Source organism: Rhincodon typus, chromosome 35 (genome assembly GCF_021869965.1).
Source record: "Rhincodon typus isolate 14 chromosome 35, sRhiTyp1.1, whole genome shotgun sequence".
NCBI lineage: Eukaryota > Metazoa > Chordata > Chondrichthyes > Orectolobiformes > Rhincodontidae > Rhincodon > Rhincodon typus.
Window position 1 is genome coordinate 23,993,359 of NC_063366.1, and position 10,493 is coordinate 24,003,851.

General features: G+C 39.0%; 1 long non-coding RNA gene across 1 annotated transcript in view; it reads right to left on the bottom strand.

Annotated features, from left to right (window-relative positions):
* Window positions 1–682: 682 nt before the first annotated feature.
* LOC125486968 overlaps window positions 683–10,493 on the bottom strand; it is a 10,517-nt gene continuing 706 nt past the window's right edge. The window contains exons 2-3 of the long non-coding RNA XR_007265537.1: window positions 5,783–5,890; window positions 683–3,072 (exon numbers count right to left, since the gene is read on the bottom strand). This is a non-coding gene — a long non-coding RNA (uncharacterized LOC125486968). The remainder of the gene's footprint in view (window positions 3,073–5,782; window positions 5,891–10,493) is intronic.

Sequence of the window (10,493 nt, forward strand, 5' to 3'; positions counted from 1 at the left end):
ATCATGAGGGGTATGGATGAGGTGAATGGCACGAGTCATTTCCCTAGGGTGGGGAATTTCAAGACTAGGAGGCATAGTTTTTAAGGTGAGAGGAGGAAGACTTAAAAGACATGAGGGGCATTTTTTTAATACATAAAGTGGTTCGTTTGTGGAATGAACTTCCAGAAGAAGTGGTGGATGCGGCACAGTTACAATGTTTAAATGACATTTGGATAAGTACATGAATAGGAAAGGTTTGGAGGGATATGGACCTAGAGCAGGCAGGTGGGATTAGTTTAGTTTGGGATTATGATTGGTGTGGATTGGTTCGAATGAAAGTGCTGTATGACTATGACTCTATCCTTTGTTTCCAGCTCCTTGGTCCACAAGGACTGGCCTTTCCCATTAAAGCCCATTATCTCTGCAGAATCTTGTTATTTTGTCGTGTGAGCGTGGCTGAGGGTGGGATTAGGAAGGTATGGTTTTACATTTTATGTGTTAATTAGTAGGTGCCACTTTCTTCTGGAATTCTTTTCGTGTATTGTAAACACATTATTTAGAGTTTATTAAAAAGGCCTGGGTGGGAATTTCTTGTATTCTAAATGAGAACACAAAAGACTGGGGTTGGCCATTTTGGTAACTGAATCAACAGAATTACACTAACAGTGTGCCAGGTGGAAGAGCAAGGTTTAATAATCGGCACATTCTTCCATCACAATCATAACAACATACACATACTGTCAACTGGACAGTGTTATAATATCACACAAAGGAATATCAATAAAACAAATCAAACTAAAACAGTTTCTGTAGTTCACTGTAGTTTAATAGAACAAGTTTCCATCAAAAAAGTTAAGTTTCAACTAGAAAATATGATAGAAAATAAACTGATTTTCTCCAGATGAGGGAAAAATGTGTTTGCTAATGTTCCTACAAGCCTAAATAATATTGTGAGGTCTTCAAATTGAATTTGACTGTAAAATTCTGAGTGTCTTCTTTAGGGAATGGCATTTTCTTTGGGTCTACAGATCTTGTTTTGCACTGATGAATAGGAACAGAAACTTAAAAGTTATTGAATTATCAAGTCAGTATTCATGTAGTTTCCATGCCTTTGGGTGATGGGTTGTTTGTAAGGGTATATAAGAAGTGCCAAACTATTAGTGGTAAGGCAAGTTAAAGCAGTGTCATGCCACACCTAGAAAGCCCATGGGCAAATAACAGGCAGCTACCACAGTTGGCAAGGCAATGACTGATTCCCACTTTTCCAGAGGCAAACAGCAATGTTAGAAGGAGAACAGAGCTGGGTCTGAATGGAAGACTCAGCAATCTGCCACCTGATGGGTAAAGTTACAAAGGGCAGAATCTAGACCATAGCAGACTGTGGATGTACCTGCTCATCATGTTTCTTTGTACTCAGGAATCAAACATGTTGTCCTTAACTACGAAATGCATATCTGAAATTTTCCAATACTCACCAACTGCAGATCGTTGTTACTCTTTAGATGAAGGGGTTTTATTTACAATGAGCAGAAATCACAAGAAGGCATTTCAAATGGTACCATCTGACTATGCCTGCCTCGACTCTACCAGGTGTTTCTATATAAACGAGCAGTTCTACTGAACTGAGTGAAACAGTTAGCATGCAATCGATAGCGGCTTACCATACCTTTATGAAAATAAGAAACAGCAAAATGAAAGCAGAGCTAAATATCCACTTAGGGGCTTTTCATTTCATTCTGAAGTATCTCAAGGCTTTATGAAGTTAAACTCAAAAGTCTGGGCCTTAGCTAGAGATTTGTGTACCAACCCCACTTTGTAAAAAGAACTTAATGAAGATGTGTTGTCAACAGGTAGGACCAAAGGTGAAGCAAATGGGCTGAACTGCAGGACAGTGAGTACATTATTGGGGTGTTTCCTTGTTCTTGTACTGATAAATGGCCGTGACATTAGGCTGGTGGGTCTGTAAAATTTATGATAATGAATGAGAAAAGGAGGCAGTGTCCATGACATCTACATTCTCCTCCATCAGGAATCCTGGAAATCCATTAGCTGGAGACAGGGGAACACGTAATTGCTTTATACTCTTAATTATGGTGATTCCTTCCGAGTCTAAGAAAAATCTGTTAACCTCTATCCAAATAGGAACTACTGGAGGGCAGAATTGCTCTACACATTCATTTCAGAATTAAATTTTCATTTCATGCTATTTTAATAATGGCGTATAAACAAGTTTGGAAAACAGGGGCCACAAAGGAATTTCACATGATCATATGAACCAGAGTGCCACAAAAATAGCATTTAAGGAGAATTTCTGCCCCCAGCAATTGGAGGCCACGTGAGTATTTCTCTTTAAAACTGGGAAGCACCTCTTTACACTTTTTGCTTACTGGCTAAACTCACATTTGTCACTACGTGCTTCTAAGAATGTTGATATCCTCTTTCGAGGGTATGGAGCAAGCTGAACTGCTGACCAGTGAAAATTAACCAATAAAAGTTTGAGGAAGGGTTTTAATTATTTGTCACACCACCCCGAGTTTTAAAACAAGATATTATTTAGAGTTGTGATGAGTAAAAAAAAAATACAATGTACATAAAAGTGCTTTTAAAAATTTTTCTATGCATTTACGGTATCACAGCTGCACTTAAAACTTGTGAAGTTTCAAGCTGCCCTGTGATCTATTTTTAAAATTGGATGAACTAGCTGTCCATGTCAACAGGAATACAACAAATAACTAAGGGAACCCGTGGTGGGCTGTCCCTCAATATGTTATTGTACTTGATTTTTTTTGCTGAATTTCTTCATGGACATATTCTAATTTTCACAGCGCTTGCTAATGGGCATTCTCCAAAATAACTATGCCACACAAGGTGCAGCATCCAAGAAACTGGGTCTCTACAGAAAACATATTAACCATCCAAACACCAAAACGGAGCCCATCTTAAGTGAGGTTTTCACATCCATACTTCTGTTACATAACTGTTTTTCACAACACAATGTTCTTAAGGAAACTCTTATTCCAGCAAATTCCCCAATATTGGTTTTCTGGCACTGATCCTGTGAAATGCATCCACGGCTCGCAATATAAGTTTTTCCTGTGGATAAACAAGAAGTTATAATTGTTCACATTATATTCATCATTCAAAGTCATTACAGAGTGGATGGGAACACGATCTTACAACTGACTGACACATAAACATTCACAGAAAACACTTTGCTACTCTAGAGCCAACAGCTATTTCTTAAGCACTGTTGAAATATTGGAAATATGACTGCCAACTTGCACACAGAAAAATCCAACAAACGGCAACATGGTAATGACCAGATAATCTGTTTTGTGATTCTGAATGATGATCATTGGCCAGGGTCCCAGGCCCCCAGTCTTCTTTGAAATAGCACCATTGGGTTTTTTAACGTCCCAGGGACAGTCTGAGTCAGTATGAGATTTGCAAGGTGTCTGAACACAGTGCAATTCTCAGCAACTATTCTCATTTCTGATCTTATGGCAGAGGGAAGGTCACTGATGATGGAGTTGGAGATGGTTGGACTGTGGACTGAGGAACTCCTGGGAGTGAGATGATAAGAATATAAGAACATTAGAGCTAGGAGCAGGTGTAAGTAATTCAACCCCTCAAGGCTGTTCTGCCATTCCGTATCATCATGGCTGATCTCAGCTCAGCCTCAACTCCACTTTCTTGCCTGTTCTCCATAACTCTTTAATCCATTACTAATTAATAACCTCTCCATCTCCCTCCTTAATTTTACTCAATGCCCCAGCACCAACCGCTGATGGGGGGTGTGGGGGGAGAACAGGAGTGAATTCTATAGATTCACTGCCCTTTGAATGAAGTCATTTCTCCTCATTTCTGTTTTAAATCTGCCATCCCTTACCCTAAAACTAATGATTTCTCATTCTAGATTGCCCCTCAAGGGGAAACATCCTCTCTATGTCTACTTTCTCGATTCCCTTTAGCATCTTCTATCCCTTAATTAGATACAATCATAGAGCTGTACACCATGGAAACAGACCCTTTGGTCCAACTCATCCATGCCGATCAAATATCCTAAATAAATCTCGTCCCATTTGCCAGCATTTGACCCATATCCCTCTAAACCCTTCCTATTCTTTTACCCATCCAGATCTCCTCTTATTCTTCTAAGCTCCAGTGAGTATTGGCCTAAACTACTCAATACCTCTTCATAAAACAGACCCCTCATTTTTGGAATCAATCAAGTGAACCTCCTCTGAACTGCCTGCTATTCAACTACATCCCTCCTCAAGTACGGCACCAAAGCTGTACACAATACTCCAGGTGCGGTCTCACTAGTGCCTTGTATTGTTGTAGCAAAATCTCCCTAATTTAAACTCTACTCCTTTAGCAATAATTGCCAACGTTTCATTTGCCTTCCTTACTACCTGCTGTATGTGCAGACTAGTTTTCTGTGATTCATGTACAAGGACACCCAGATCCCTCTAGACCGAAGCAATCTGAAATCTCTCTCTGTTTAGACAGTAAGTTACCTTCCTGCTCCTCTGACTAAAACAGATAACCTCATACTTAGAGATAGTAATAACTGCCGCTGCTGGAGTCAGAGATAACACAGTGTGGAGCTGGAGAAGCACAGCAGGCTAGGGAGCATCAGAGGAGCAGGAAAGTTGACGTCTTGGGTCGGGACTCTTCTTCTGAAATGCATTTCTGAGTATTAAGCTCTCTGTCTGTCTTCAGTTTCCTAAACCTTATGTATGCCTCCTTTTTTTTTTGACTAAGCTCTCAATTTGTCTTGTCATCCAAGGTTCCCAAAGTTTGCATCCTTCATTTTCACAAGAACATGCTGGTCCTGAGCTCTAATCAACTGGCCTTTAAAATTCTGCTCCTCAAACAGCTGCCTCCAATCCCGCCAGTTCCTGCCTAATATCGTGGTAGTTAGCCTTCCTCAGTTTCGTACTTTCACCTGAGGACTACTCTTATTCTTATCCATAAATGTCTTGAAACTCACAGAATTATGGTCACACTTCCCAAAATGCTCCCCCATTGAAACTTTGATCATCTGGCCAGTCTCATTACTCAATACCATGTCTAGTACGGCCCCTTCCCCAGGTGGATTATTTGCATATTGTTTCAAAAAACGATCCTGGCCACACCTCACAAATCCACCCTCGTCCAAGCCCCTGGCACTAAGCAAATCCCAGTCAATACTGGGAAGGTTAAAATCACCCACCACAGCAACCCTGTTGTTTTCACATTTTTCCATAATTTGTCCATGTCCTCCCTCAGTACAGCTATGATAGTCTCCCTAATCAGAAATGCAACTCCCCCAGCCTCTTTTACATAACTCTCTATCATGCCTGAACCATCTAAATCCCAGAATGTTGTCCATCTCTCAAACAAGTCCCTGTAATAGCTATAACATCACAGTCAATTCAAGCTCTAAGTTTATGTGCCTTAACTATCATACTTCTTGCATTAAAATAAATACACTTCAGAACACTAGTCCCACGGTGTTCAATATTCAATAATGTGATCAAACCAACATTTCAAAAAAAAGTTTCCTTATCAAATGTGAAGTTTTACTACAAATACCAGGTTTTTTTTCAAACCCCAGGTTAGGAAATGTGTATATTTATATGTTATGATCTGCCTGCACTGCTCGCAAAACAAAACTTTTCACTGTACTTAGGTACATGTGACAATAAATCAGAAAAAAACAAAACCACTGACATTGTAATTATTGGAAATATATTGGGTAAACTACTGTATCATTTATATTCACATTTAAGATAAAATCTAGGTGATTATTACTTACGTATTTTACCAACTTTTTTAAAGCACATTTCATTTGGGTCACAGATGGTTGTTTCCATCTTGCATTCTAAAGGACTTAAAGAATTCTGGTAGCACTTCAGACTGGTACCTGTTTTATAAGAACATAGATTGCATTGTTTTCAACTGAATTTTCGGTACCCAGCTTCCAACTGCTTCAAGGCAAAGATGTTCTGACAAATTATTCACATATTAAACCATGAAGTTAAACACAGTGGATATCCAAAGAGACTTGGGGGTTCAGGTGCAGAGATCTTTAAAACGTCACAAACAGGTGCAGAAGATAATCAAGACAGCTAATGAAATGCTGGCCTTTATATCTCTAAGACTGCAATACAAAGATTCAGAAATTATGCTGCAGCTATACAAAACTCAGGTTAGAGCCCACTTAAGCATATCTGGGAGCCACACCTTAGAAAGGATATAATGATCTTGGAGGGAGTACAACGTAGGTTTACAAGAATGGGGTTAAACTAGGAAAAAAAAGATTATATAATTAAGGCTGTTTTCTCTTGAATTATGAAGATTAAGGAGCGATCTGATCAAAACATTCGAGATTTTAACAGGAAAAGATAGGGTAGATAAAGATAAACAACTAACACTGGTTGGGAATTTAGAACTAGGGGCCATAGTCTGAGAATCAGGAGCAGGCCATTCAGAAAAGATGTTAGGAAGTACTTCTACACACAAAAGGTGGTAGATGTTTGGAACTTTCTTCCACAAATGTCAGTTGCTATTAGATCAGTTGTTAATTTTAAATCTGAGATAAACATTTTGTTAAGCTCAAGTATGAAGAGATAAGGACTAAAGGCAGGTATTTGCAGTTAGGCCACAGAAACAGGCTCGAGGGGCTGAAAGGTTTACTCCTGTTTCTACGTTCCATGATGAGCTTTGATTCATTGTGCAACAGATTACAGACTGAATTTAATACAGAAGCATCAGATCGTTTTTGTTGTTGAAGGTAATTAACAAACCTAAGTTGCTGGAAAAGCTCAGCAGGTCTGGCAACATCTGTGAAGGAAAATACAGAGTTAACGTTTCAGGCCCGGTGACCCTGCCTCAGTCACCAGACTTGAAGTGTTAACTCTGTTTTTTTCTTCACAGCTGCTGCCAGACCTGCTGAGCTTTTCCAGCGACTTCTGTTTTTGTTCCTGATTTACAGCATCCGCAGTTCCTTCAGTTTTTATTAATTACCTTAGTGAGCACAGAGGCAATTATAAAACAAACTGATATAGTTCATAATCAACATAAAGATTCATATTTTCAAGGATGAAAAAGGCAAAGTACATAAAATGGCGAGTATTCCTTTTTGTAAGCTCACTAAAAAAACGCATTATTTTTTAAGTACAGAGGAAAGCTGTTAATTAGACATTTCTTTTCCAAGTAATTTCATTCACTTATCCACTCTATTCCATTTTGGCTGTTGCATTAAATTTGGCAAAAATGGTCAGACAGTTGCTGTGAGTGAGTTAAAACATAATTATGATGTTTGCTCACTTCTACATATTTCACCACAGTGTAGCACATTGTTCAGAAAAAGGCTTTGATAGCACCTAACTGCTTAACAATTTAATCCAGGAATCTGAGAAACTTTTGATCCATTCAGAATCATAATTATTTTCACTTTGTCAGTGAGAAAGAACAACTTCTTTATAGATAACAAGGTGTAGAGCTGGATGAACACAGCAGGCCAAGCAGCATTAGAGCATTCTGAAGAAGGGTCTCGGCCTGAAACGTCAGCTTTCCTGCTCCTCTGATGCTGCTTGACCTACTGTGTTCATCCAGCTCTACACCTTGTTATCTCAGATTCTCCAGCATCTGCAGTTCCTACTATCTCTGAAACTTCTTTAGAGATGCAGCTTCCACTAGTTAGAGTCATTTGGATCAACTTCAAACCATCTTGACCACTGGGAAACCAAGGATTTGGTGGAGAACAGGGGTGAGCTGGATTTACACTTTCCACTGACTGGATGAAAATATAGGAGGTACGGTCAGTAAGTTTGCAGATGGCACCAAATTGGTGGTATAGTGGACTGTGAAGACGCTACCTAAGAGTACAACGAGATCTTGATCAGATGGGCTAAGAAGTGGCAGATGGAATTTAATTTAGATAAATGCAAGGTGTTGCATTTTGGTAAGGAAACCAGGGCAGGACTTACACAGTTAATGGTAGGGACTTGGGAGTGTTGTTGAACAGACAGACCTGGGTGTGCAAATTCACAGTTCCAAGAAAGTGGAATTGCGCAGACAAGGTGGTGAAGAATGTGTTTGATGTGCTTGCCTTGGTCAGAGCATTAAGTATAAGAGTTGGGACGTCATATTGCTGCTGTACAAGAGATTGGTGAGGCCGCTTTTAGAATACTGAGTACAATTTTGGTTGACCTGCTAGGGGTATACACCCCAAGAACTGTTGCAGTTTAAGAAGGCAGCTCACCACTACTGACTTCAAGCCAATAAATGCTGGGCTGGCTAGCAACACCCACATCCCCATGAACAAATAATAAAAAGAATATTGGTAGCCAGATGTTTTTGAGTCTCAGTGCACAAATCCATGCTTAGAGAATTCAAACATTTCATTCATTTAATAGTCATTTATATAGTGGGGTATCTATTTCTGGAAAAGGCAGAAATAATTGGTTAATAGTGCAGAACTTGAGTATTGCTGAGTAAATACACTTTGTTGAAGCCTGTTGTCTTGCAATCATCAAGGCAATTTGCAAGATTACCAAAGTAAGGAGAAAATAACATTTACATGAGAGAAGAGTGAGTAACCTCCATCTTGTGGAGTTTATGAAATGACAGAAAAAGTGACAGAAAAGAGAATCTTGCTGAAGATTTTATTATAGAGTCATACAGCATGGAAACAGACCCTTCGGTGCAATCAGCCCACACCAACCATGTTCCCAAACTAAACTAGTCCCACCTGCCTGTGCTTGGCCTATATCCCTCCAAACATTTTCTATTCATGTACTTATCCAAATGTCTTTTGAACATTATAACTGTACCTGTATCCACCACTTCCTCTGGAAGTTCATTCCACAAATCACTCTCTGTGTAAAAACATTGCCCATCACGTCTTTTTAATATTTTTCTTCTTTCACCTTCTCTTATGCCTAGTTTTGAACTCCCCCACCCTCAGGAAAAGACCCTTGTCATTCATATTATCTATGCCCCTCATGATTTTATAAACCCCAATAAGGTCACCTCTCAACCTCCTATGCTCCAGTGAAAAAAGTCCCAGCCTTTTCAATCTATTTTTATATCTCAAACCCTCCATTCCCAGCAACATCCTGGCAAATCTTTTCTGGACCCTCTCCTTACTGTTAAATGTTTTATTCTTTTATGTTATTCATTTGAGTGTGTATGTCTGTAATCCTGCTAGAATGATCTTCTCAATAACACTCTATGCTCTGCATGTCCTACCCTATGCTCGGTATATCCTTGCTTACTATGATCTGCCTGTGCTGCTTGCAAACAAAGCTTTTCACTGTATTTAGGTACACGTGACTACAATGAATCAAATTAATAAATCAAATCAAGTCAAAGTCCAAATGTACCTTTTAAAACTGTCCGCTTGTCTGTAGTTAACAGTGTTTCAATCAGCTGATTTTAACTGCCTGAAGTCTTCATCTGTCATTAACAGTTATGGGATTAAATGGGAAGGTGAAGACTGTTTATTCTTTGTGTATTGAGAGAAGCTCCCTGCCAATTCCCACCACAACAACTGACAAATCATTTTTACCATAAATGAAGGAACTGCCTTTGCAGCACTGTCGAGGTTTCTGAACTACACAATCAAAACGAAACACATTGCAGCAAAACCTAATGTGACCATGGTTCCATAAATGGACAATTTTACTTTGTTAGTAATGGTCTATATTAATCACATAAGCTATTTAATATGGTTTGAGTTGAGCCTTTGCAAGTGAAGTCTATGCTAATAATAAATGATTAGCAACACTTGCATGATATAGGTGGCTGTAAAATAAGGGTGGGGAATGTAACTTAGTGAGTACCCAAACAGGAAGTCAGAAAACCAATTGGGACCACAACCTAACATTTTCAGGTTTTGAGATCCTAGGCAGTTACAACTGCCATCAGAATGAGACCAAGATAGAATAGTCAAGTTCCTCCTTTGACAGGTCCTTGCACTTTCAGGGACTTATGTCAAGGTTCAAACCTCAAAATGACATCACAATGGAAGCAGTGAAATAGCTATTAGGGATTGCACCTGTAAAAGAATCTCCTCACATTAAAATAATGTCCTGGGATAAAATTTTAAAAATGGAATAGAGAAAAGAATCTGCTTAGCTGTTAAGAAATGGCAGTGGAAGAATAATTAATATGTGGAATAAATAATTAAATAATAAGTTTAAGGCTTGTTTATCATTTCCAAGTGTATATGTTCGTTCACTTTCTTTGCATTTTATGATTTTCTTTTAAATCTAGAGAATTTGCAGATTGAGAACTTAACCACAGCTTTTAAAAAAGTTGAAAACAAACTGGATTGTTGTAAAGCTCAACAGACCTGAAATCTTCACTTAATCTCAACTGCAATTTAAGGAGGCAAATAAATTGTGAGTTGGTAGAGTGCTGGGAAGAGGGACTGCTAATTGTGATTTGGTGGAGAGCTGGGTAAAACAGCTGCTGATTGGGAGTTGGAGGAGAGCTGGGAAGAGGGACTGCTGATTGGG